At 38.3% G+C, this 25,845-nt stretch overlaps 1 non-coding gene across 1 annotated transcript; it reads right to left on the reverse strand.

Moving 5' to 3' along the window:
* Positions 1 to 6,488: 6,488 nt before the first annotated feature.
* On the reverse strand, positions 6,489 to 6,595 carry LOC141634649 (small nucleolar RNA R71). Its single transcript, XR_012539375.1, has one exon. It is a non-coding gene; the product is annotated as a small nucleolar RNA R71 (small nucleolar RNA).
* Between the last annotated feature and the right edge of the window lie 19,250 nt (positions 6,596 to 25,845).

Raw genomic sequence — 25,845 nt, forward strand, 5'->3', positions numbered from 1 at the left:
TAACATCAAGCAAGCTTCTGGGATATGTCGTCAGTCAACGAGGAATAGAAATCGACCCTTCCAAAATCAAAGCAGTAATAAAAATGCCACAACCTCAGGCAGAAAAGGAAGTTAGAGGATTTATAGGCAAAGTGCAATATATAAGTCGACTCATATCGAAATTACCATGATATGTGAACCCATCTTCAAAAAAGCTAAAGAAAACAGATCACACTATATGGGATGACGACTGTCAAAAAGCGTTCTACAAAATCAAGGAGATACTAGCCAAACTATCACTGCTCATGCCTCCTCAACGAGATCAACCTCTTAGTTTATATCTCACAGTGACCGAAACAGCCATGGGGGCTATGCTTGCACAAACCGTCGGAAAAGAAGAAAGAGCTATCTACTACCTTAGTAAGAAGTTCTTGGAGTATGAATGCAAGTATACACCACTCGAAAATACATGCCTCGCTCTTGTGCGGGCAACAAAGAAGCTATGTCATTACATGCTTAGCTACTCCGTCAAGCTGTACTCCAAAATGGATCCTGTCAAATACCTCTTCGAAAAACCCGCGCTCAACGGACGCTTGGCAAGATGGACCTTAATGCTCTCAGAGTTCAACCTCAAATACGTACCTCTGAAGGTTATAAAAGGGCGCGCCGTCGCCGAGTTCTTCGCAGATAATCCGATCAACGACACCCAAACAGTAGACACATGGTCATTTCCAAATGAGGACATACTCCAAACCAATGTAGACTCTTGGGACCTTTATTTTGATGGAGCATCGAATCTAAGGGGATTTGGAATAGGAGTATTGCTCTTTTCTTCTGAAGGTGAGCATACACCACTCTCTGTCAAACTCGACTTCGAGGTGAAAAATAACGCAGCAGAATACGAAGCTTGCCTTATCGGGCTACAAGCGACAGTAAGTTTAGGCATCAAGAATCTTTGAGTTCACGGAGATTCATCCTTGATCATAAACCAAATTACGGGATCTTGGAAAATTCGAAGTGAAAGACTAGCACCCTATCAGGCCAGGATAGACCAAGTTGCCCAATTCTTCGATCAAGTAACTTATCTACATCTACCTCGAGAAGAAAATCAGTTTGCAGACGCTCTTGCAAAATTTGCATCTCCGATTAACATGCCAGATGATATGGTAGAAATTGCCTTTATGCATCGAACGACGGTCAGAACCAGCCTATGTGCACCAAATCACAGATGAAGAATAAAGCCCAGGGGAACCTTGGTTTCAAGCTATTCTAAACTTCAACCTCAATGGCACCTATCCGCCGGATATGGATAAGAGAGGACAACATGCTATACGCCTATTCGCCTCTCAATACATCCTCATGCAAGGAGAATCGTATAAAAGAACACCTCTTGGTGTAGTCTTGTGTTGCCTTGATCATTCACAGGCATAGAAAGTGATGGAAGAAGTCCATAATGGAGAATGTGGCCCTCACATGAGTGGACCAATGATGGCAAAGAAAATCACGCGCCTGGGATATTACTGGACCACAATGGAATCCGATTGCATCCAATATGTCAGACGTTGTCACAACTGCCAAATCTTCGGGAATGTGCAACACGTCCCTCCTTCACTACTCTACACCATGACTTCTCCTTGGCCATTTTCTGCTTGGGGAATCGACATCGTCGGGAAGATCACCGCAGCCGGAACAGGAGGTCACTGTTTCATTTTGGGGGCTATCGACTATTTCACCAAATGGGTAGAAGCAGCATCTTACACCAGTCTCACGACCAAGAACGTGGCAAAGTTCATACAAACCAATATCATTTGTCGATTATTGGAATATGTGTCCTCCGACAATAATGCGATCACAATTGTCGATCATGATAATCATATGTTTAAGTCTCATTTTAAGAATACATGTGGGAAGTAATTTTTTTACTGTCAACTGGTCCACACATATCGGTAATGATTGGCTGACTAGAGTTTGACATTATTGTCGTGCGACGGTGGTGATCAGTTGATCCCCTTAGGTCATACCTAAAGGGTAACACTCTTAATTGATTATTTAATTGATCGTATGACGATACGGGTTAATTAAATAACTTAAAATTGACGGACGATTTTGGAAGTAATATTTACGTATCTCATTATAATTTGATTAAATAAGATACGGTCTAAGTGATCGAATTGTTTTATTACTTAGATAAAATTATTGTTTACGGAAACAATTGAACTGAATGAATAATTTATTATAAATATAAGATGTTGTAATTTATAATTGGTAAAGTGTTTTGGTACAAGTAATTGTGAATTACTAACTCGATTTCGTACATGACGTATTTTATTAATACGTTGATTTTTAATATCTTAAAAATACATGACAATTTTACATGTCTTATAACATGTGACAAATTGACAAAGATAAAATGGAATCCATTTTATCCCATTTGGACCGAAATTAGGAGGGAGTATGGTGTTTAAAATATGTTAAATTATTTGAGTGGAAACAAAATAATTAAACCTAGTCTCCTAGCCATGCAAGCCTAGTCTTTTCTTGGGAAGAATAGAGGCTCATGCATTGGTCTTTTCTCCCTCACCTACCCGGTTTTTCCATCCTACACAAGCCAAGAGTTTGTCTTTTGGTACATACACTACTCTTGGGAAGAATTAATTAATTCATTCATTCTAACATCATCTAAAATATAGAGTTTTAGAGAGATAAATTACTTCTTCTTCTCCCTTCTCTTAAACAAAAATTAAGAGACCAAAAACAATATTTTGGGTCAATTTTATTCAAAATTAATATTGTTCTAGTATCAATAATATTAATTTTATTAAGAGGTTATCTTGGGTATTATTCCTTGGGAGGGATTCTATACTTGAATCCTTTGTTCATCCATATTAGGAGATCTCAAGATTAAGTGAGTAGGAGAACTCACTTGTGCCCAATAATCAGAAATTTCCAATGTAAGAATGATGATTTGTTCACTATATTTACTTATGTTTGCATGCATAAGATCTAATTAATTTTATGACTAAATTAAATGGAACATATAATAATATGTTGAGTATTATGAGATATAGATTTCTAACAAGCGGTATCAAGAGCCTTAGGTTGTTTGCATGCAAATCGGTTATAGTTTTTCCGAGTTATGCGATTAACATATAAAACTTATAAATTTGTGTTTATTATGGTATATCACGAAATCAATTATGCATGTTAAAGTTTCTGATTCTAAAATGTATTTAGGATATTTTGGTTAATTTATGGATTTTTATTGTTCATTTTGTATAATAATGACATTAAAATGTGATTTTATGATAAAAATGTCATTTTCGGACTAAAATTAGTTAAACTTCGTTTTTTCCTGTGAGTTTTGGATATGTTTTCACATATATTATATTTAGATGACCTGTAAATTTTCATAATTTTATGAGTTCCGATGCTCGAAATATGGATTTTTCAGGATAAAATCGAATTTAAATGATAAAATAGGTTAATATGAGAAATATTTCGAATCTGGTCATAGAAATTTAGTATATTGTCACATGCAATTTTACAAGATGTGTGTAAAATAATAGGTTATAATGAAGTCTTTATGCATGATTTATGAATTTCTGATGAAAAATAACATAAATAGTGACTTTAATTAGTGAATAATTGCTAAAGCATACTTCATGACTAAGGAAAAACGTCACATGTCTCATTTTATTACCTATTTCAGATCTAAAATTGAAAAGTTGATAAATATAATTTTTCTCATGCTTTTATGATTATAATTAATAAATCCGATAAACCGCAACATTGTTTTTCCCGATAATTTTCGAAAATTTTTAACCTAAGTTGGTTAGAGTAATTAACTTGTGCATAAATATGATTTTATGTAATTTATTGTGATTTTAGAAGGTTGAATCACGCAAATCCGCAAAAACCGTTTAATATACGATATTGGCTCCTTAAAGGCGATTTAGCATAAAATTGGGCATGTTCATACATATTATAATGTTGCATTTTATTTATGATTGTCATAATTTTATTTTATGTAATTTTTTAATTATGTAATTTTTACTTAGTATGGCATTAGTTTTTAATTGGTATTACCCGAAATGTATGGGAATATCGATTCGGTTGTAATTTATTGTGATCTCGTATCACCGTTTTATAATTTAATAGATTTATTTTTATTTTAATTACAAATGTATAATAGGAAATTATGTAATTTATTTATTCCGGAGATCCTTGAAGACGGTGTCACTCGAGAAGGCGATCCATTAAAGACGGCGTTACCTCGAGATGCGTGCCAAAACCGAAGTTCAAGGGACCAATGGAGTTGGTTTCCGAATATTGATGTGACCATAATTAGCGCATATTTAGCCCCCGAATTAGCCTTGTTCCCATGCTTTTTAGTGCATATTTGGGTCATTTCTTATCTTTAGTTCTTTGTTTTGCATATTCTTTGAGATTTTGATCCCTTGGTAGGAAAGGAGTAAGAATCTTGCATTTTCATGGCAAAACGAGACTAAATTGATCCAATTCAATGACCAAGCATCAAGGAGAGACAAGATTAGAAGGCCTTTGTACATATTATAGTAGAAGAGCAATGTTGAGCCAAGCTACAAAGAAAGAAGCCCTTCTCTCGAAAAATACCGGCTCCTCCTTGCTCAATCTAAAAAGTGTAATTACTAGTTTAGCCCTTAGTTAACCCTAATGCATCCTCCCTAATTTCCACTATAAATACCCCATTAGTCTAATTAGAGGAGCATGTTCTTCTTATCAATAATTAGTGTAGTTAATATCAATCAAATCTCTCTTTAATATTGTAATCAAGTATTAATCAAGTTTTAGTTCTTTAATCTCTCTTTTGTTCATCCTTTATTTTGGGTAATTGAAGATTATTAGGGTTATTGTTGGGAGATTGACAACCTCTCAATCAAGCATTCAAGTACTTCTTTTATCTTTGCTTTATTATTGGAATCATTAGTAGGTATAATCTCTTAATCCCTTTTTAATTATTGTTAATTACTTTCATTTATTCATCATGTTTCATATTGTTGGTATGATTGACAACCTTGCTAGCATGATCAACATGATAATGAGTGAGTAGTCTCTTAGCTAGGGTTAAATGGGTGATTAGGGGAAACCAACATGGGGAATGATTCATGCTTAAATTAATATGCTTTCATGTTTTATTTGCTTGCTTGTTTTGATCTCAACTCATGCACATGTTATATTCGATGAAATGCTAAGCCTATGAATCCTTGCATTTACTATCATCTTCTATCTTTTCAATGAGACTTGTAAGACATAACCCAACTCGAGTCTCATTAGACCATGCATGTTGTTGAGTAGGGAAGATTAAGTCGACTTGTAGGTGTTGTACAATCTAATCGATTCGGCTCTGGGACCCAAACTTTCCTAGGATTGTAAGATATAACCCAACTCAATCCATCACAACAATAATTGCTTGCTTATAATTTGAGAACATGTTTGTATGATCAATTCCCATGATTCCCCTATGATCCCATGACACCCTAGTGCCTTTAATCAATTGTTTACACCCCTTTAATTCATCTTGCTTGTTTATTTTCATTGCTATTTTAGTTTAGTGACCTTCTACATCAACCCAATTTGTGACACCCCTTAGACACCACTAGTTGCAATAGAAATCTCATTTCAATACCCGTCCCTTGGGATCCGACCTTTACTTGCCTCTTTACTAATTATAGAGTTGTTTGTGAAGTTATAAATTGTGTTTTGATTCGACCGTGACCCAACGACCACATCTTAATTTGTGAACACGAAACGGACTCGCATCAAAAATGGCGCCGTTGCCGGGGACGGTGTTTACTTGATTTAGATTTCTTTTTATTGTTATTAGTTGTGTCTTTCTTCGCCTTGGGGAAGTAAAACTCCTCAAGGTTTGTTCTAATTGTTTTCGAGTTGTTTGATATTTTGCATGTCTAGAAGGTTACAAGGTGATTTGTTAACTTTTGACCGTGAAATCGAAAGAACCTTGACGAACAATAGGAGACTTGTTAGGAGGAATTTAAGGGGTATTAGTGAAGTTGTTCAACCCACTAGTGAGTTTGTCAATCCTTTCGCAATAGAAGGAGAAGAGAACCCATTACACAATACCCCACAAAATCCACCTACAATGCCTAAATTCTCGTCACACTCCGTACCCACCGAGGAGAATCTACCAAATGGTACTCCTACACCGCAACATCTAACCGGAAATTTTATTGCCAAGTCCGCCTTCATCCAATTAGTTGAGAGGAGCCAATTTGGGGATGCCTAGTGAGGACCCTCATTCTCATATGGAAACCTTTTGCGACTATTGTGATGCAATCTCTCAAACGGGCGTGACTCAAGACCAAATTAGATGGGTCTTATTTCCTTTTTCCTTAATCGGCACCGCGAAGCAATGGTTGAAGGGCCTTGACAAGGCCACCCTCGGAATATATTCTTGGAAGAAGTTGGCTCTAGCTTTCTACAAAAAATTCTACCCACCGGAAAAGACTAACATGCTAAGAGCTCAAATTACGGGTTTTAAGCAAAGGGATGAAGAGTCTTTGTATGAAGCTTGGGAGCGGTTTAAGGGAATTTGTCGCTCATGTCCTCACCATGGACTTAGCGAATGGTTTTTGGTACAACAATTTCGGAATGGTTTATATGAAGATTCTAGGAACATTCTCAATATGGGATCAAATGGAATGTTCACCGAAGTTGATGACAATCAAACATGGAACAAGATTGAGGAAATGGCGGTCCATAACTCACAATATAGTAGACCTCGCAAGGCTACTAGAGGAGGAAAGCATGAAGTGGACTCCGTTATTCAATTGGGTGCTCAACTTAGTGCTCACATTGACACAATCAACTTGAAGTTTGAACAAGCTATGGCTAGACTTGAGGAAAACTCAAAATCATCAAAGCATCATGTTAATGCCATGACGGCATCCTCATCAATCCCAAGTGGGATATGTGAGAATTGTGGAACTTTGGGACATGACCAAGGTGAATGTAGGGGAACAAATGAACAAGTGAATGCTTTCCAAGCATACAAGAGTGGTACCCCTTATTCCAACTTTTACAATGAAAACACCAAATTCCATCCAAATCTCTCATACAAAAGCCAAAATGTTCAAAACCCTCAAACAACATACACTCCACCACCCATGAGAAACCAAAATCAAAGACCCTTTTACAATCAAAACCAAGGTTACCAAAATCAAAATCCATACAATCACCAAAATGACCAAGGCTTTGATGTCCAAAAAGCGGTCCTCCAAATGCAAAAGAATCAACAAGAATTTTTCACTCAAATGCAAAAAGATAGCCAAGCAAAGGAAACCACCATCAACAACATTCTAGCTCACACCAAGATGTTGGAAACACAATTGACTCAACTAGCATCTTCAAGCTCACAAAGACGAAAGGGGCAATTACCACCTCAAAGTAATCCCCCTAGACATGAAACGGTTAGTGCCATTCACTTGAGAAGTGGTACAAGGTATGAAGCACCGAAGAAGCAAGTTGAGGATGAAGTTGTGGAAGCTAGTGAAAAGGAAGAAATTGTGCAAAACTCCAAAGATGGAGAATCATCAAAAGAAGAAAGTTCAAAGAAAAATGAAGACAAGGCCAAGGAGAAGGAGCCCATTGTGATTATACTTCCTTTTCCAAGTCGTCAAGCCAAGCCCAAATTTGATGATCAACTTGGAAAGTTCATGGAAATTGTGAAGAATTTAGAAGTCTCAATTCCTTTCACGGAATTAATCAATCACGTGCCGGCCTATGCGAAATACATGAAAGATATCCTCACAAAGAAGAAGTCGATCCGGAAGCTTGAGACTATCGCCTTCACTAAGGTGAGTAGTGCAATACTTCAAGGGAGTTCACCTCCAAAGTTAAAGGATCCGGGAAGCTTCTCAATACCGTTTACCATTGGCGACACAACGATCAACAAAGCCTTATGTGATATAGGGGCTAGTGTGAGTGTCATGCCGTACTCGGTGAGTAAAAGGTTGGGGATGGGAGAGCTTAAATGCACCAATATCACACTCCAAATGGCCGATAGATCGACGAAGACACCATTAGGGATATGGGAAGATGTCCCCGTGCGAATTGGGAAGTTTTTCATCCCGGTGGACTTTGTCATTGTTGATATGGAGGAAGATTCCAACATTCCAATCATCCTAGGAAGACCTTTCCTACACACCGCGGGTGCGGTGATTGATGTGAAACATGGTGAGCTCACTCTAGAAGTGGGAGATGAAAGCATAACTTTTAATCTTGACAAGACTATGAGAGCTCCTCGTTTGCATGAACCATGTTTCATGATTGATCATTATAGCCGAAAGGATGAAAGGAAGAAATCGGAACTCCAATGGAAGAAGAAAATTGAAGATGCTCCATTCAAAGAGCAAGTGAATTGTGACAAGGAGAGCTTGCAAAGCTCATCAAAATCAATCAAGGAATAAGAGGATGGCCTCATTGGCCAAGAGAAGAAATTGGGAGAGTTGTCTCCATCTAAGCAAGAGATTTTCAATGATCAACTTAATGAAGTTTGTGGTCTTTGGGACGACGAATTTGAAGGGATTTTTAATCCCTACATTGGTAATGCCATCGATCAAGACCAACAACAAAGGCCAAGGTCTATTGAAGACCTCTACCATGATAATGAACAAGCCTTTGATTACTTCTTCAAGGTGTTGAGCAACATCAACAACACCTTGGACATGCCCCCTTGATATCTCATCAAGAATGAGAGTTTGGTGGAGTCCTCCCTAAACCACCACTTGTAAATATTTCTAACTCCCTAACTTACATTTCAATTCTTGTATTGCATTTTTGTCATCTTTGGATTTTTATTTACTTTGATCAAAATAATTGTCATGTTTGAGAGAAGTGAGGGAGGGACTAACAATTTCAATTGATATGTAGTGCTTTTAGCTTAGTGTGGGGATGACAATTGCCTAGGCTATCCATGCCTAGTAGTGCCCCCATAATGAAGAACACAAGACTTGAAGAAAGAATGGAAGAATGGTAAGGGAAATGCATTGTGCACGGATGGAATCAATCAGTGTATTGGGAACAATCCGAGCGATTCCACAGAATCCGCCCGTCTTGATGTAATCCGAGCGTCATCGCAGAAAATCCGCCCGTCCCGAATCGAGCTGAATTTTGAAAATTTCTTGATCGTGGATCGAATCCGGGCGTCCTGAGCAAGAATCTGCCCGTCTTGAAGAATCCGTCCGTCTCGAAAGAAAGACGTCCGTCTTTGCAGCTGAGGAAAACAAGCAAAATTTTCTGGACTGAAATCCGTCCGTCTTCAGGCAAATCCGCCCGTCCCGTGTCAAGCAAATCCGAGCATCTTCATCAGAATCCGCCCGTTTTTAGGCGAGTTTTGTAAAGCCCAGAAAGAGCAGAATCCGCACGGATTGGGCAGAATCCGCACGGATTGCTCCTACAGATTCGAAAATTTCGGTCTCTTTAAAACCCCTCCCACCTTCCTTCATTCATTCATTCATTCATAAACACTACCCACAACATCAAAACCCTCATCCTCTCCATCACAAAAACAAAAACCCTCAACAACATTCACCAAAATCAAATCAAACCATCCTTCTAACAACAAATCAATCACTCCTTCTTCAATAAAAATCAAAACCAAGCACAAAATCTTCAACCTTTGAGTCGATTTTTGATTTCATAAAGGCAAAGCCTTTCACCTTCAAATCGATTTGGGTATACTACAAATTGAAGATTTTTCATTCTTTTCTTGGTTAGTTCATCAATGGCAAGGACTAAGGGAGCAACAAAGGCAACAAAGGCACCAAAGGCTAAGGCACTCTCACAAAGGCAAAAGGCTCTTCAAACAAAGAAAGCATTGGCTATGGTGGTAGCAACACCAAACTTGGAAGTGCAACAACAACAACAACCTTCTATGGGAGCAACAACACCTTCTACTCCGGAAATTGATCAACTTTTGCATTATCCGGAGGTAACTTTTATTTCTGATACCCATAGAAGTACCTTTGTCAAGTTTGCTATGAAGTCATTACAATCCACCAAATTTATATGTGAAGATACCTTAGAAAAATTGGGCGTTCTTGAGCAAACTAGAGCCTTTTTCAATGCCATGGGGTTGAAGAAATTGTTTGAAACAAAGGAATTGACATACCCCTCCCTTACCTTGGAATTTTTGAGTTCCTTGAAAGTCACCAAAGTTGAGAATAGGGAGAATCTCGAGTTTCGTCTAGCTAATGTTAGTAGACGCATTACCTTTAGGGAATTGAGTGAAATTTTGGGTCTTAGTGATGAACCGCGTTATTTTAAGAATTATGGAAAGTATGACCCCGAACCTCTTTGGGAGGCAATCTCCGGGAAGAAATTTGAGGACTTTCATGCAAGTCGTGCTCTTTTGGTCCACCATCCGGGCATAAGAGTATGGCACAAGGTCGTGGGAAACACCATAATTGCAAGGAAAGATACCAACCATTTCACCAAACTTGATTTTATTCTCCTTGAATCGGCTTTGAACATTGGAAGAGTACACACCAAGCCTTACAATTCTTTGAGGCTCTTGGTAGATAGATGGCTCAACATTGATTGTGGGAAGAAGGGCACAACCGTTATTGTCAATGGCGGCCTAGTCACTATCCTAGCTAAGCACTTTGATCCTAACTTCAATAAGGATAACAAGTACAAAGCAAAGGAGGGTGGCCATCTTGTTGATATGCATACTATGATACACAAGTTCAAGTGGGTTGCCCATAACCCCTTTGACACTAAGTATGGATGGCTCACTAGTGAAGCTAGATCGTTCACCTTGCCTTCAAAGATTTGTCGTCTAAGCGTCCACCGGACCAATTATCTACTTCCCCTTTCTAAAGAGGCCGAGTATATTATTCAACAACAAAAGGGTGATCTTGAAACTCGCTCCTCTTCCATTGTCATACCACCTTACCCATTTGAGTATGAAGAGTTCAAGCCGGAAGGAGTTGAAGCTAGAAAAGATTATGTGACTCTTCTCATGCAAGCAATGCACAAGCAAGCCTTTGAAGATCGGAAAAATGCTTACTTGGCTCAATATCCACCCCTCCTACACTTAGCTAGGCAAGGACTACTTGATCCATCTTGTCCTTTGCCTAGTTGGGCGGATAAAGAAGTCCTATTTCCGGGTGCATCTAGGGTCGTTTTGGGTGACAATGAGGTTGTTGGTAATGATGAAGAAGTTGATGATAACATTGATGAAGAAGCAAGTGAAGGAGAAAAGGATGGTGAAGATGATGATGAGCAAGATGAGGAAGGAAGTGAAGAAGCAAATGACAAGGGAAGTGGCAATGTGGCCACTTCTAATGAGGAAAGTGATGGTGATAGCATGATGGAAGATTAGCAAGCCTTGGAGACTCCTACCCTCTCATGATTTGTCTATTTCTCTCTTTGTTTTAAATATAATTTTGATCATTGTTGGAGTAGTCCTAGCACCATTAGAGGACTCACACCTCGGTACTATTGAGGTGTTCTCATATTGTTCCCATTTTCAAAATCCAAAATGACAAATTAGTTTCATGCATAGCATAGTGTGTGCATGAACTACACCCATCCTTGGACATTAGAAATAGTGTCTCACTCGGTTTGGGGAAGTTAATGCATACACAACGGGAGGTAATCTAAATTATCCTCTCCGTCATAACAAAAACCATGCATCATGTAGTGTAGCTTAGTATAGATTGCATTTAGTATAGAAATCATGCATCATCTTTACATAATTTCCATCATTTTGGCCATTGAGGACAATGCCCATATTAGTGTGGGGATGAGAATTCTAACATTTAACTCTTATTCAAAAATCCAAAAAAATTGAAAAATTTCAAAAATCATAAAAACTTGAAAATTGAAAACCCAAAAACATGTTTATTTCCTTTTGTAGTCTTGTATATATTGTCTTGTATATATTGTGTTTGTTCTAACCTTGTTCACATTGATTGACTACGCCACATCCGAGACATGAGGATATTGAAGACCGCATGGTATGATCTTTCCAATCTCCTTTTTCCTCTTTATGTTAATGACTATGTGGCTTTATTTTGATTGATGCGGTATAACAATGTGAACTTAGGACTTGCATTTAGTTTATATGTCATATTAGTTGATAGAATCACTTGCATTAAGATGTTTATATTAGTTGCATCATGGCATGTAGTTGCATGTTAGAAATGTTTTGAAAAATGCCTATTTAGGAACTTTGACAAGAGCAACTAAGCCATTACAAATACTTGTTCAACTTAAGACTTTGACTACTAGAATGGTTGTAAAACACCCTAGATAGTGTCATACTAGTGTCTTTTGACCCATGACCCAAGGCCTAGTCAAGGGTTTGCATGTGAGTCACCTATCCAACCCCGTGATGCGATGTGGACTTGGTTAACTTGTCTAGGTGACCTTGTTTGACCTTGTGGTAAGGCAACCCAAAAATATTTTCTATCAATAAGCTTGAAGTGCTCATTTCAAAGAAATTTTGTCATGTGGAAGTAATGTAATGCCAAGGAAACCTCAAATGTTATGAATTGTTGAAAGTTGAGAAATTTAAGTTGTTTTGATGGAGGCGTACCACTTCGATGTGCTTGGGTGCGGGATCCATTGAATTGGGCCTCCATACGGTTGTGAATTCGGCCGCCCAGAGACAGAGTGACTATCACCCCGAAAAGCTATTGTCTAGAGGTTAACCGGTTGCCTAATAAGCGATTGGCGAAAGCAAAGGACACTAGCCCGGAAGGGACAAACCCCATCTTAAATTTTTGAAATGTGAAAGTGAAATGAGGACAATTTTGAATACTAGTCATATCCACCCGTTGTGAATAAAGATTTGAGCATTTCATTCCCAAAAAGCCTTTTGTCAAGCCACTTGGTCGAGTTTGGGACGATCCATGACCTTTACTTTTGTAGAGAATTCGAGACTTGTCATGTCATATGCTACTAGCATCATAGGGATCATCATTCCACCACCATCCGATCGCTCTTGACGAAATCATTTGGAAATTGAGGACGAAAGTAGTCTAGTTTAACACCATTTGGAGGTGATTTAGTGCCATCCTCTTAGACTTAGTAATTTGTTTAGCTAGTATTTGTGAAGGATTACATGCTCTTAAATTTGTTCCTCTTTAGTGCCTCCGCCACTTGATAAGGGAGTGGCTATTCTTTTTGTAGATGCATCCATTATGTGTTTTTGTGTGCTTAAAGTTTGGATGTGTCGCCATTTTGGCAAGACTCACCTTGCCTTGCAAGAAGGCATCCTACCTCATGGTTGTCTTGTTGTGAGTTGAAGGGGCGGAGTGAGACCCGCTAATTATCTCATATCGGCTATATTATTAGGATAGGTTAGTATTGGTCCTAGTCTTTGTCACCTCTTTACTCGGGACGAGCAAAGGTTCGGTTTGGGGATATTTGATGTGACCATAATTAGCGCATATTTAGCCCCTGAATTAGCCTTGTTCCCATGCTTTTTAGTGCATATTTGGGTCATTTCTTATCTTTAGTTCTTTGTTTTGCATATTCTTTGAGATTTTGATCTCTTGGTAGGAAAGGAGTAAGAATCTTGCATTTTCATGGTAAAACGAGACTAAATTGATCCAATTCAATGACCAAGCATCAAGGAGAGACAAGATTAGAAGGCCTTTGTACATATTATAGTAGAAGAGCAATGTTGAGAAAGGATCCTTGAGTCCCCAAGGAAATCCCCAAGGAATTTATGAAGAAAAGGGAAGAAAAGAAGAAGATATGTTCTTTGAGTGACAATCCGAGCGGATTGTCACCAATCCGTCCGTCCCGCAGCTGCACAATCCGTGCGGCTTTGTTTGAATCCGCTCGGATTCCACCTCCACAATCCGACCGAATTCCCTTGAATCCGCTCGGATTCCAACGCCAGATTCCGCAAGTCCCGACCTTATTCCGCCCGGATTCCAGCACAGCACGATTTCCTCTTCTCCAAGCTACAAAGAAAGAAGCCCTTCTCTCGAAAAATACCGGCTCCTCCTTGCTCAATCTAAAAAGTGTAATTACTAGTTTAGCCCTTAGTTAACCCTAATGCATCCTCCCTAATTTCCACTATAAATACCCCATTAGTCTAATTAGAGGAGCATGTTCTTCTTATCAATAATTAGTGTAGTTAATATCAATCAAATCTCTCTTTACTATTGTAATCAAGTATTAATCAAGTTTTAATCCAAGTTTTAGTTCTTTAATCTCTCTTTTGTTCATCCTTTATTTTGGGTAATTGAAGATTATTTGGGTTATTGTTGGGAGATTGACAACCTCTCAATCAAGCATTCAAGTACTTCTTTTATCTTTGCTTTATTATTGGAATCATTAGTAGGTATAATCTCTTAATCCCTTTTTAATTATTGTTAATTACTTTCATTTATTCATCATGTTTCATATTGTTGGTATGATTGACAACCTTGCTAGCATGATCAACATGATAATGAGTGAGTAGTCTCTTAGCTAGGGTTAAATGGGGGATTAGGGGAAACCAACATGGGGAATGATTCATGCTTAAATTAATATGCTTTCATGTTTTATTTGCTTGCTTGTTTTGATCTCAACTCATGCACATGTTATATTCGATGAAATGCTAAGCCTATGAATCCTTGCATTTACTATCATCTTCTATCTTTTCAATGAGACTTGTAAGACATAACCCAACTCGAGTCTCATTAGACCATGCATGTTGTTGAGTAGGGAAGATTAAGTCGACTTGTAGGTGTTGTACAATCTAATCGATTCGGCTCTGGGACCCAAACTTTCCTAGGATTGTAAGATATAACCCAACTCAATCCATCACAACAATAATTGCTTGCTTATAATTTGAGAACATGTTTGTATGATCAATTCCCATGATTCCCCTATGATCCCATGACACCCTAGTGCCTTTAATCAATTGTTTACACCCCTTTAATTCATCTTGCTTGTTTATTTTCATTGCTATTTTAGTTTAGTGACCTTCTACATCAACCCAATTTGTGACACCCCTTAGACACCACTAGTTGCAATAGAAATCTCATTTCAATACCCGTCCCTTGGGATCCGACCTTTACTTGCCTCTTTACTAATTGTAGAGTTGTTTGTGAAGTTATAAATTGTGTTTTGATTCGACCGTGACCCAACAACCACATCTTAATTTGTGAACACGAAACGGACTCGCATCAAATATGTAATAGTTAATTAGATTTTTTATTTTAGGAAGGCCATACTAGGATTTAATTTTTGCTTTGCATTTTATTTATATGTCGCATGCATCGCTAAATCGCCATAACTAAAACATGCATTATCATTAAATCGAGTTTATCGACCGTGTCAATTAAAATTATCGTAGTTCACCGCTTTATTTCACTTAAAACGTGATAGATAATAAATTGACATGACCTCTCGCTAAAATAAACAATTGAGACTTAGCCTTACCAAAGAGTAGAAACCATGAAAACCTATTTCGTGAGGGAGTGCACTCGGCCACACCGGGGTATAAACCTTGTTACGTAGGGGAAGTGGGTGATAAATGTCTATCCAATGAATTCATGTTGATAAGAGATGAATCAGCTACACCGTGCCCAAGTTAATGTGGATTTGGATCATGAACACATTTATTCGAAATTTGGGTTGAACTCAACAAAAGTATTGATAAGGGATGAATCGGCCACACCGTGTCCTTGTCGGATGTGTTTTGGGCTAAAGATAAATGTTAATGTAATTTTATCGACCAAGAGTTATAAAAGTAGAATCGATTAAAGCGTTAATCCACCGAGTTATATTGATAAGGGATGAATCGGCCACACCGTGCCCAAGTTAATTTGAATTTGGATATTGGAATCATTTATAATAGTTGGGTAGAGGTCACTATAGAAATGCTCATATCTTGTTAATTTATTTACAAGTATGATATTAAAAAGACAAATGTTAATATTTCCTTTTCCTCCATACTTGTAGTTCATTACAATGAATCCATCAAACGCTACTACACCGACAACTATTGAGTCTTGCCATAATGTTTTTGACGACGATTGCTTCAACAATGATTTCGACACTACCAGAGAACTTCATTTTGGGATTGGTTCGGATGGAAACCTAAACTTCATCACTTCTTCTAAACCTCCTACAAGATCTCTTGTGAGCCGGTCTCAGGAAGACCGCCTCATAAAATCTATAGGATCTTTGTCTTTGGAAGATAAAGATGCCAAAACTAGTGGGAGCACAAGCAATCAAGTTCTTGATTCAAAGGGCAAAAAGTTCAAGAAGAAGGGAAAGAAAGGGAAAAACTTCAAGCAAGTAGAAGATGAGTGCCATTATTGCTATGGCATAGGACATTGGCTTAGGAATTGTCCCGTATATTTGCGAAATATAAGGGAAGGAATCATCGTTCCAAAAGGTAAAATTCCTAAGGAAATTTATGTTATTGATATAAATTATACTTCCACTACGACATGGGTACTGGATACCGGTTGTGGTTCTCACCTTTGTAATCATTTACAGGGTTTAAGAGACGTGAAGAGGCATAGCAAAGGAGATGTGGATCTACGCCTTGGAAATGGAGCTCGAGTAGCGGCCGAATCCAAAGGAACTTATGTATTAGCTTTGCCTAATTGATTTGAGTTGTATTTACATAATTGTTTTTATGTGCCTACACTCTCTAAAAACATTATTTCTATCGCTATGTTAGACATGGATGGATTTTGTTTTGTCATTAAGAACAATCGTTGTACTATTTCAAGGAACGACTTGGTTATAGGCCAAGCTTCTTCCATTAATGGCATTTACATTTTAGAAACCTCAAATCCGACTAATGATATCTATAACATTCAATCAAAGAAACTCAAATCAAGTGACCCAAATGAATCGTTCATTTGGCATTGTCGATTAGGTCACATAAACGAGAATCGCATCAAAAGATTAATTTCAAGTAATGTGATTACACCATTTGATTATCAATCATATGGAACATGCGAATATTGCCTTCTTGGCAAAATGACTCGTAATCTTTTTAGCGGTAAAGAAACTCGAGCAAGTGAACTATTGGGACTCATACATACCGATGTATGTGGACCAATGAGTATCACCGCTCGAGGAAATTATTATTACTTCATAACCTTCACCGATGACTTGAGTAGATATGGGTATATCTATTTAATGAAACATAAAAGTGAAGCTTTTGAGAAATTCAAGGAGTTTCAAAACGAAGTAGAGAACCAATTGAACAAAAGAATAAAGGCACTATGATCCGATCGTGGTGGAGAATATCTTAGCCTTGAATTCGATTCACACTTGAAAGGTTGTGATATTATATCACAACTTTCTCCACCCGGAACACCACAACTCAATGGTGTTGCCGAAAGGAGAAATCGAGCCCTACTTGATATGGTTCGATCAATGATGAGTCAAACCGAGCTACCGAACTCGTTTTAGGCATTTGCGATTCAAACCGCAATTAGATCTTTGAATAATAGTCCCACAAAGTCAACCGAAAAGACTCCATATGAGATGTGGACGGGAAGAGTTCCTAATATATCCTACATGAAAATTTGGGGATGTGATGCTTACGCAAAGGCAAAAACCGACAACAAGCTTGCCCCAAGATCTGAAAAAAGCATCTTTGTAGGTTACCCCTCGACCTCTCGAGGTTACTACTTCTACAAACCTCAAGAAAAGAAAGTGTTTGTGCCTTGCGAGGCTGTCTTCTTAGAAAGAGAATTTATTTCTAAGAGACAGAGTGGGAGAAATTTTGAACTTGATGAAGTTTAAGAGCCACAAACCGAAGTAGAGACGCAAGAAGATGTTCTTTCGTCATCTAGCGTGGTTGTCCCTCCTCCTCTTAGAAGAACGGCCCGAGTTATTCACCATCCCGATCGATATGTGGGACTTATTGAAGAAGATGGAACACTCGATGTGTTGCTTTTAGAAAGTGACGAGCCCGCCACCTACAAGGCCGCAATCTCTAGTCCTAATTCCTCTTTATGGCTTGAAGCCATGAAGTCCGAAATGGATTCTATGCTTGAAAACCAAGTTTGGAACTTGGTAGATTTGCCGAAAGGGGCAAGACCTCTTCAATTCAAATGGATTTTCAAAGTCAAGAAGGGCATAGAAGGACATGATGATGTCTACAAAGCTAGGCTAGTGGCAAAAGGGTTTACCCAAGTCCAAGGTCTCCATTATGATGAGACCTTCGCCCCCGTAGCCATGTTGAGATCCATACGGATTTTTTTAGCGATTGTCGCATTTCATGATTATGAAATATGGCAAATGGATGTCAAAACCGCTTTTCTAAATAGGCATTTATAAGAGGAAGTGTACATGATATAACCCGAAGGTTTTGTTGATTATAAGAATCCTAACAAAGTGTGCAAACTTAAGAGATCCATTTATGGTCTTAAGCAAGCATCTAGAAGTTGGAATCATCGATTCGATCATGTTATAAAAGAGAATGGTTTCACTCGAAGTGTTGAGGAACCATGTTTATACATTAAATTTAGTGGGAGCAATGTTGTGTTCCTAATCTTGTATGTCGATGACTTACTACTCATTGGAAATGATATTCCGATGTTATCTTCTTTTAAGAAGTGGTTAGGTAACCACTTCCAAATGAAGGATTTAGGAGAGGCACAACGCATATTAGGTATCCAGATCCATAGAGATAGAACCAAGAGGATATTGACACTAAGTCAAGAGTCTTATGTTGATAAGATTCTTTGACGGTTCAGCATGGACAAATCTAAATGGGGATTGGTACCTATGGTAACTGGGACTATATTGAGCAAGTCTCAATCTCCCTCCGAACCCCATGATGTTGAACGCATGAAGATGATCCCTTATGCTTCTGTTGTTGGATCAATCATGTACGCCATGATATGCACACATCCTGATCTCTCGTATGCCTTGAGCATGACGAGTAGATATCAAGGAAATCCAGGTGAGAGTCACTGGATAGCCGTCAAGAACATCCTTAAGTACTTGAGAAGAACTAAGGATTCTATCTTAGTGTTTGGAGGAGACACCGAGCTCCGTGTTAATGGTTACATGGACTCAAGTTTCCAAACGGATAGAGATGTCATGAAATCACAAGCTGGTTTCGTTTTCATGCTCAATTGTGGTGCCGTTAGCTGGAGAAGCTTCAAGGAAGCTGTGACTGCGGATTCAACAACGGAGGTTGAGTACATTGCAGCATCAGAAGCTGCCAAGGAAATTGTGTGGATCAGGCAATTCACGGAAGGTCTAAGAGTAGTACCTACCGCCAATGATCCCATCACTCTCTATTGTGATAATAATGGGAAGATCTTCCAAGCTAAAGAGCCTAAATCTAGTAATAGATCTAGACATGTACTTAGAAAATATCATGTAATTAGAGATTTCATTGAAAGAAAGAAAATTGCTATATGTAAGGTTGGGACGGATGACAACATAGCCGATCCGCTCACCAAGCCTTTGTCGCAGGCCAAGCATGATGGACATGTTGCGTCCATGGGACTTAAACGTGTACCAAGTTTATGTTAGATTTTGAAATGAAATAAAAGTGTTGTTTTTGTTCATGTTCATAATCACATTTGTCTTTTATCTTTTCTTATACATTGTTATATCCAAACGGGTTGTAGTGAAAAAATTGAACCCCGTCAAAGTGAACACGGATTAACATAGTATTCGCCCATAGTCACTTGTATGAGGTGACGTCTCGAAGTGACTAGAGTGTGACGCGATTGATGGCAAGTTCAAATGCCATGGAGTCATATGAGAATGACTAGTCGATCACATAGGCAGACTGTTATGAACACTATGTCGGCCCTTATGACCGCTTATAGAGTTCTGGCAAATTTATATAGCCTGGTCGTGGCGAGAGCTACTATAGTATTCAAATGAGTCGATTCTTTTGACTAAAGACTATTCGCCTAAGATGGCACAGTTTCAGATTAAATTTGATTTGTGTTACTACGACCTTCGTAAATGCGGTCAAATGGGCATATTTTGGGTTATGATGGTTGTGGCTACTCGAAGGGAACAAGTGCAATAGGAATTGTCCACCCCTTGTCAAGGTTATAACAATATCTCAGGGCCACTCGAGGAGTAATGAACTGGAAATGCGTGGCCACGCTCGGAAGGTATCCATGGTGGATAAATTCCGGTCAATCAGTTATTCTCCAGATCGAGGAAACCACTCTTGATATGATCACTTGCAAGTACGACCTGAAAGACACCTTGCATTGAGTTGGAGATAGTAATAGGACAAGAGAATTGGTGACGCACACTTGTCGAGGACAAGTGGGAGATTGTTGGAATATGTGTCCTCCGACAATAATGCGATCACAACTGTCGATCATGATGATCACATGTTTGAGTCTCAATTTAAGAATACATGTGGGAAGTAATTTTTTTACTGTCAACTGGTCCACACATATCGGTAATGATTGGCTGACTAGAGTTTGACATTACTGTCGTGCGACGGTGGTGATCAGTTGATCCCCTTAGGTCATACCTAAAGGGTAACACTCTTAATTGATTATTTAATTGATCGTATGACGATACGGGTTAATTAAATTACTTAAAATTGACGGACGATTTGGAAGTAATATTTACGTATCTCATTATAATTTGATTAAATAAGATACGGTCTAAGTGATCGAATTGTTTTATTACTTAGATAAAATTATTGTTTACGGAAACAATTGAACTGAATGAATAATTTATTATAAATACAAGATGTTGTAATTTATAATTGGTAAAGTGTTTTGGTACAAGTAATTGTGAATTACTAAGTCGATTTTGTACATGACGTATTTTATTAATACGTTGATTTTTAATATGTTAAAAATACATGACAATTTTACATGTCTTATAACATGTGACAAATTGACAAATTTACAAAGATAAAATGGAATCCATTTTATCCCATTTGGACCGAAATTAGGAGGGAGTATGGTGTTTAAATTATGTTAAATTATTTTAGTGGAAACAAAATAATTAAACCTAGTCTCCTAGCCATGCAAGCCTAGTCTTTTCTTGGGAAGAATAGAGGCTCATGCATTGGTCTTTTCTCCCTCCCCTACCCGGTTTTTCCAACCTACACAAGCCAAGGGTTTGTCTTTTGGTACATACACTACTCTTGAGAAGAATTAATTCATTCATTCATTCTAACATCATCTAAAATATATAGTTTTAGAGAGATAAATTACTTCTTCTTCTCCTTTCTCTTAAACCGAAAATTAAGAGACCAAAAAAAATATTTTGGGTCAATTTTATTCAAAATTAATATTCTTCTAGTATCAACAATATTAATTTTATTAAGAGGTTATCTTGGGTATTATTCCTTGGGAGGGATTCTATAATTGAATCCTTTGTTCATCCATATTAGGAGAGCTCAAGAACAAGTGAGTAGGAGAACTCACTTGTGCCCAATAATCCAAAATTTCCAATGTAAGAATGATGATTTCTTCACTATATTTACTTATGTTTGCATGCATAAGATCTAATTAATTTTATGTCTAAATTAAATGGAACATATAAGAATATGTTGAGTATTATGAGATTTAGATTTCTAACATCGATATGGTTGCCCATATGAGATCACCAGTGACAATGGTTCACCCTTCCAGGCTGAGACTGAACAATTGCTAGCCAAGTATAAAATCAAACACCACCATTCCTCGCCATATAGACCACAAACTAATGGCGCAGTGGAGGCAACCAACAAGAATATTGTCACAATCCTCAAAGAAAATGATCGATAATTATCGAGATTGGCCAAGTAAGATACCATTCGCTCTATGGGGATATCGCACATCCCTTAGGACGCCCACTGGGGCCACTCCTTTCTATTTGACTTACGGCATGGAAGCTGTGCAACCAGTTGAACTAGAAATCCCATCCTTACGCATTCTACTCAAAAGTCAAATTCTAGAAGCCGATTGGAAGAAAGATAGATATAAAGAACTCATCCTCTTGGATGAACGAAGATTGCGCGCATTACATAATGTGCAAACATATCAGGCACGTATCAAATGAGCCTTCAACAAAAGGGTCAAGCCTAGAAACATCAATAAGGAGATATAGTCCTCAAATCAGTTAGAGCTCTTCTACCTGTCGATCCACGAGGAAAGTTCAAACCCAACTGGGCCGGACCATTCTTGGTCAATTCCATACTCCCAGGGGGTGCGGTTAGAATCACAGACCTAGATGGAAATGAATTTCCTAACCCAACTAACCTCGACCAACTAAAACGATATTATGCCTAAAATAGGACAAAAAACGCGCCACGCATAACACCCACGTGCCGCTCATGCGACACGAAATAAAAACGGCCCCTGGCCCGCTGAAATAAAGCTCATGTCACTTTGCTCTTGCATTTTGACAATTCGTCATCCTCATATCATCAAATTAATCAAATTGTGTTTTAAGAGTAAGTAAGGCTCATGCTCAATTTCTAGTTCACTACAAGCTCTTGCTTAGAACAATTATTCTTTTGCACTTACTCGAACTACGCGCAAGGTTTTGATTTCATTTTTAAAATGAATACGTAGGCAATCCTTCACAGGATACAACCCATTATTTTAAATGTAAATAGAAAGACATTTGCATTTGCATTTGCATTTGAAATTCGACAAGAATAATAAAAGAAAGGAAATCACAATAGTTTCATAACTAAGTAATCCTTTATTCTTTTTTCCTCCATAAATAATAATAATACGCCACATAATATAAAAGTGCTAACAAAAAAAATATAAAATAATAAATAGGCTAGGTTTCTAAAAACCCCACCACTTATTACAAATAATAATAATAATAATAATAATAATAATAATAATAATAATAATAATAATAATAATAATAATAATAATAATAATAATAATAATAATAATAATAATAATAATAATAATAATAATAATAATAATAACAATAATAATAAATAATAATAATAAATAATACTACGACTTAGGCTCCTCTTCCATCTTTCCCTTGCCTTTGTCATTTTAATAATACTTTTTATCTCGACCACGAGCCGGGCGCTCCTGTGCTATCTCGAGCCTGATCACCAAAGGTCTCTCTCGCGGTCTAGCTTTACTATTTCGATCAACCACTATCTCTGCGGCAGGAGAAGTCTTCGGTATCTTCGACGGATGAACAACTCGGAATCCGGCTTCTTCCTCCCCCTCAGTCAAATATTTCTGGTTCTCCTTTGCTACCTCACGGATCTTGTAGTCAACAGGCTCACGCTTCCTCAATTTCTCGCGCTCCTCGGGAGTGGTAGCCTTCCTCCACTGCAAATAGGAATCTGATACCCACAATGAACTAACAGAGGAATGTAGGAACCACATGTTTCTCTGAGCCCATTTGAGGGCCCACTCTCTACGACTCTCAGTAGTATGTGCCACTGCAGTCTGAGGAATGGTATCAAGCTTGGGAATCTTCTGTTTAAGGTCCACCTTCCTCATCAATCTCTCCGGGAAGATGCATACCATGAACTCCAAGCCAGGAATGCGTACCGATCGAGTAGGATCTAAAGATGACACTCCAGTAACTGACTTGAGATGCCACCACGGCAAAACCCATCTGATCAAGGGACCATCTTCATTTTTCATCTTGTTCTCCATATAGTTGCAAACCCGAGTAAAGTCCACCATATAGAGCCTGGTCCTCATTGCAATCGACCTAGGATGATATTCGGGTACATTATCTGGGGGCTTGATAAAACCGCAGACACTCCCTGAGCCAGACCTACCAAAGACGGGAATTAGTATCCATAAAAAAAATGAAAAAAAAGTGAAAACAGAAAAAAAAAAACGAAAAAAATAGAAAACACATAAACGAGAAAAAAAGAAAAAGAAACGTTGCATTCTTACCTGCAAAATGATATGACTTCCCAAGTAAGGAAGCTCGCGGTTGGCTTTCCTGTTATCCAGCCCCAAAATGATCTCTCCTAGGCACACACAAGTTGGGCTCCTGCGCAGCTCCATTTGCTCAATCAAGCTCAAGTAACGAGGATCCCCTCTCATTTCCTTATCAACATGCTCTTGGAGGACATAACCATGCAGTAGACAAAACCCGAATGCCCTACGCCTCGCCACATAAGAGATAGAAGGGTCTTCCCTGTTTATAAATCGATCAATAAAATCAAGCATACAGACTCCTTTTGAGGTTACAAGACGGTCAACCTCAGCTTTAGTCAGTCCAAGTAAATCTCTAAACTTGTTTTTGTACCCTTGAGAGCTAGAGGGTATAGCAGACATATTTTCTGGGTCCCATCCTCCAATTGCACCAATTTCCTCAGAAAAAGGACAGATGTCATCTCCAGGGAAGGCAAACACGTGGAAATTAGGGTCCCAATATTCGAGACAACCATCCAAGAATGGTTTTACAACCTTCACCAGTTTCAAACTAAAGATTGACCCCAAATTGAAAGCACCCATATCATGCTTCTCGACTTTTGTAAATTCATTTGTCCAATCTTTGAGACGATTTTCCAAGGCATCCATGATTTGTAAATTTTTCTATGTAATAGGAGAGTTTTATATAATAGACGAAAGAAGGATGGAAGAATTATGTGAATAAAAGCTCCCTCGACGTCTATATTTATACTAAAAGCTATTTCCTAAAATCCGTCAGAACTGGCGAACTGGGGAAATGGCGCAGCACCTGCTGCGCCTCATCAAAGGGTCGCGGCTCGTGTTGCGCCTCTTCCTCAGAGGATTTTTGTGATTTTTCTGCGTTGGATCTTTCCTAATTCCTCTTGTTATAATTTCCTATTCCTAATAGGCTATTATTTTGGTAATTCCATCAAATTACTATATTTTATGTTTCCTAATCTTCCAGGCACGCTTTTCGAGACAAAATCGACATTTTTGTCAAATAAGCACACTTACCCATTTCATTTTACTTTCTGTTTTTTTTTGGGGAATCATTTCACTCCCGTTTCACATTTCATTTCAAATTTCACATTTCATTTCAAACTTGTACATTTCTTTTTTTCGTTATTTTAGGGGGCAGCCCTCCCTACCGTCCAATCATTTTTTTTAAATTTTTTCGCTCATTTATGGGCAATTTTTTGCATTTTTTTAGGTCTTTTCTTTGCTTTGCACTAGTTTAAGCCATATGTACAATATGTGTTCTATGTGCAGTTTCTATGTAAATTTCGGCAGCATGACGCCGTAAACCGTCATCTACCAAACCTGTTCAAAGCTAACCTGTAGGAACAAACATAAAACCCAGCAGCAAAGGCACTCAGGCCGTCATATATATAACCAAAATGTTATATGTACAACAAACTGGGGGATCTTGCCCAAAACAAGTCCAAAATGAAGTCCTAAAAATGTGTGCAGTACAGCCGACGACAACAACAGAAGCAACAAAAACAAAGACAACTACTCCTGGTCGCCACCTCGCTCGGTGACCTTGGCCTCGAGAGCGGCAATCTCGGCGTCTCAAATCTCCAACTCCCTCAGTAGGCGAGCTGTCTCCGCCTGGGACTGCGCTAGCTCACGCTCCAAGTCGCGCTCCCTCTGCAAATGACAAAGAAATGCCTCATTTCAATCATTTCAAATGCAAGAAAAGAAAAAAATTTCAAAATGAAGTAAACGAAAGGTTCATACCTGTTATCCTCGACCACCAACAAGTGCCTCAATGGCAGTAGCCCGTAGCCGGTTGGCCACCCTCCACAATGCTACATGCCGAGATGGCGCCACCTGTATTTCAATAAACAAAGGTTTTCAATAAAATGGACAAATGTATTCTTATACAACAGCAAGAGCTAACTAACTTAGGAACTTACCCTCCTAACCAAGTGCTGACACTCCTCTAGGCCAGCATTTGTCACCGCCTCGCAAAAATCGCGGAGCTTGGCAATCGTCGTCA

The sequence above is a fragment of the Silene latifolia genome, chromosome Y (assembly GCF_048544455.1).
Source record: "Silene latifolia isolate original U9 population chromosome Y, ASM4854445v1, whole genome shotgun sequence".
Lineage (NCBI taxonomy): Eukaryota > Viridiplantae > Streptophyta > Magnoliopsida > Caryophyllales > Caryophyllaceae > Silene > Silene latifolia.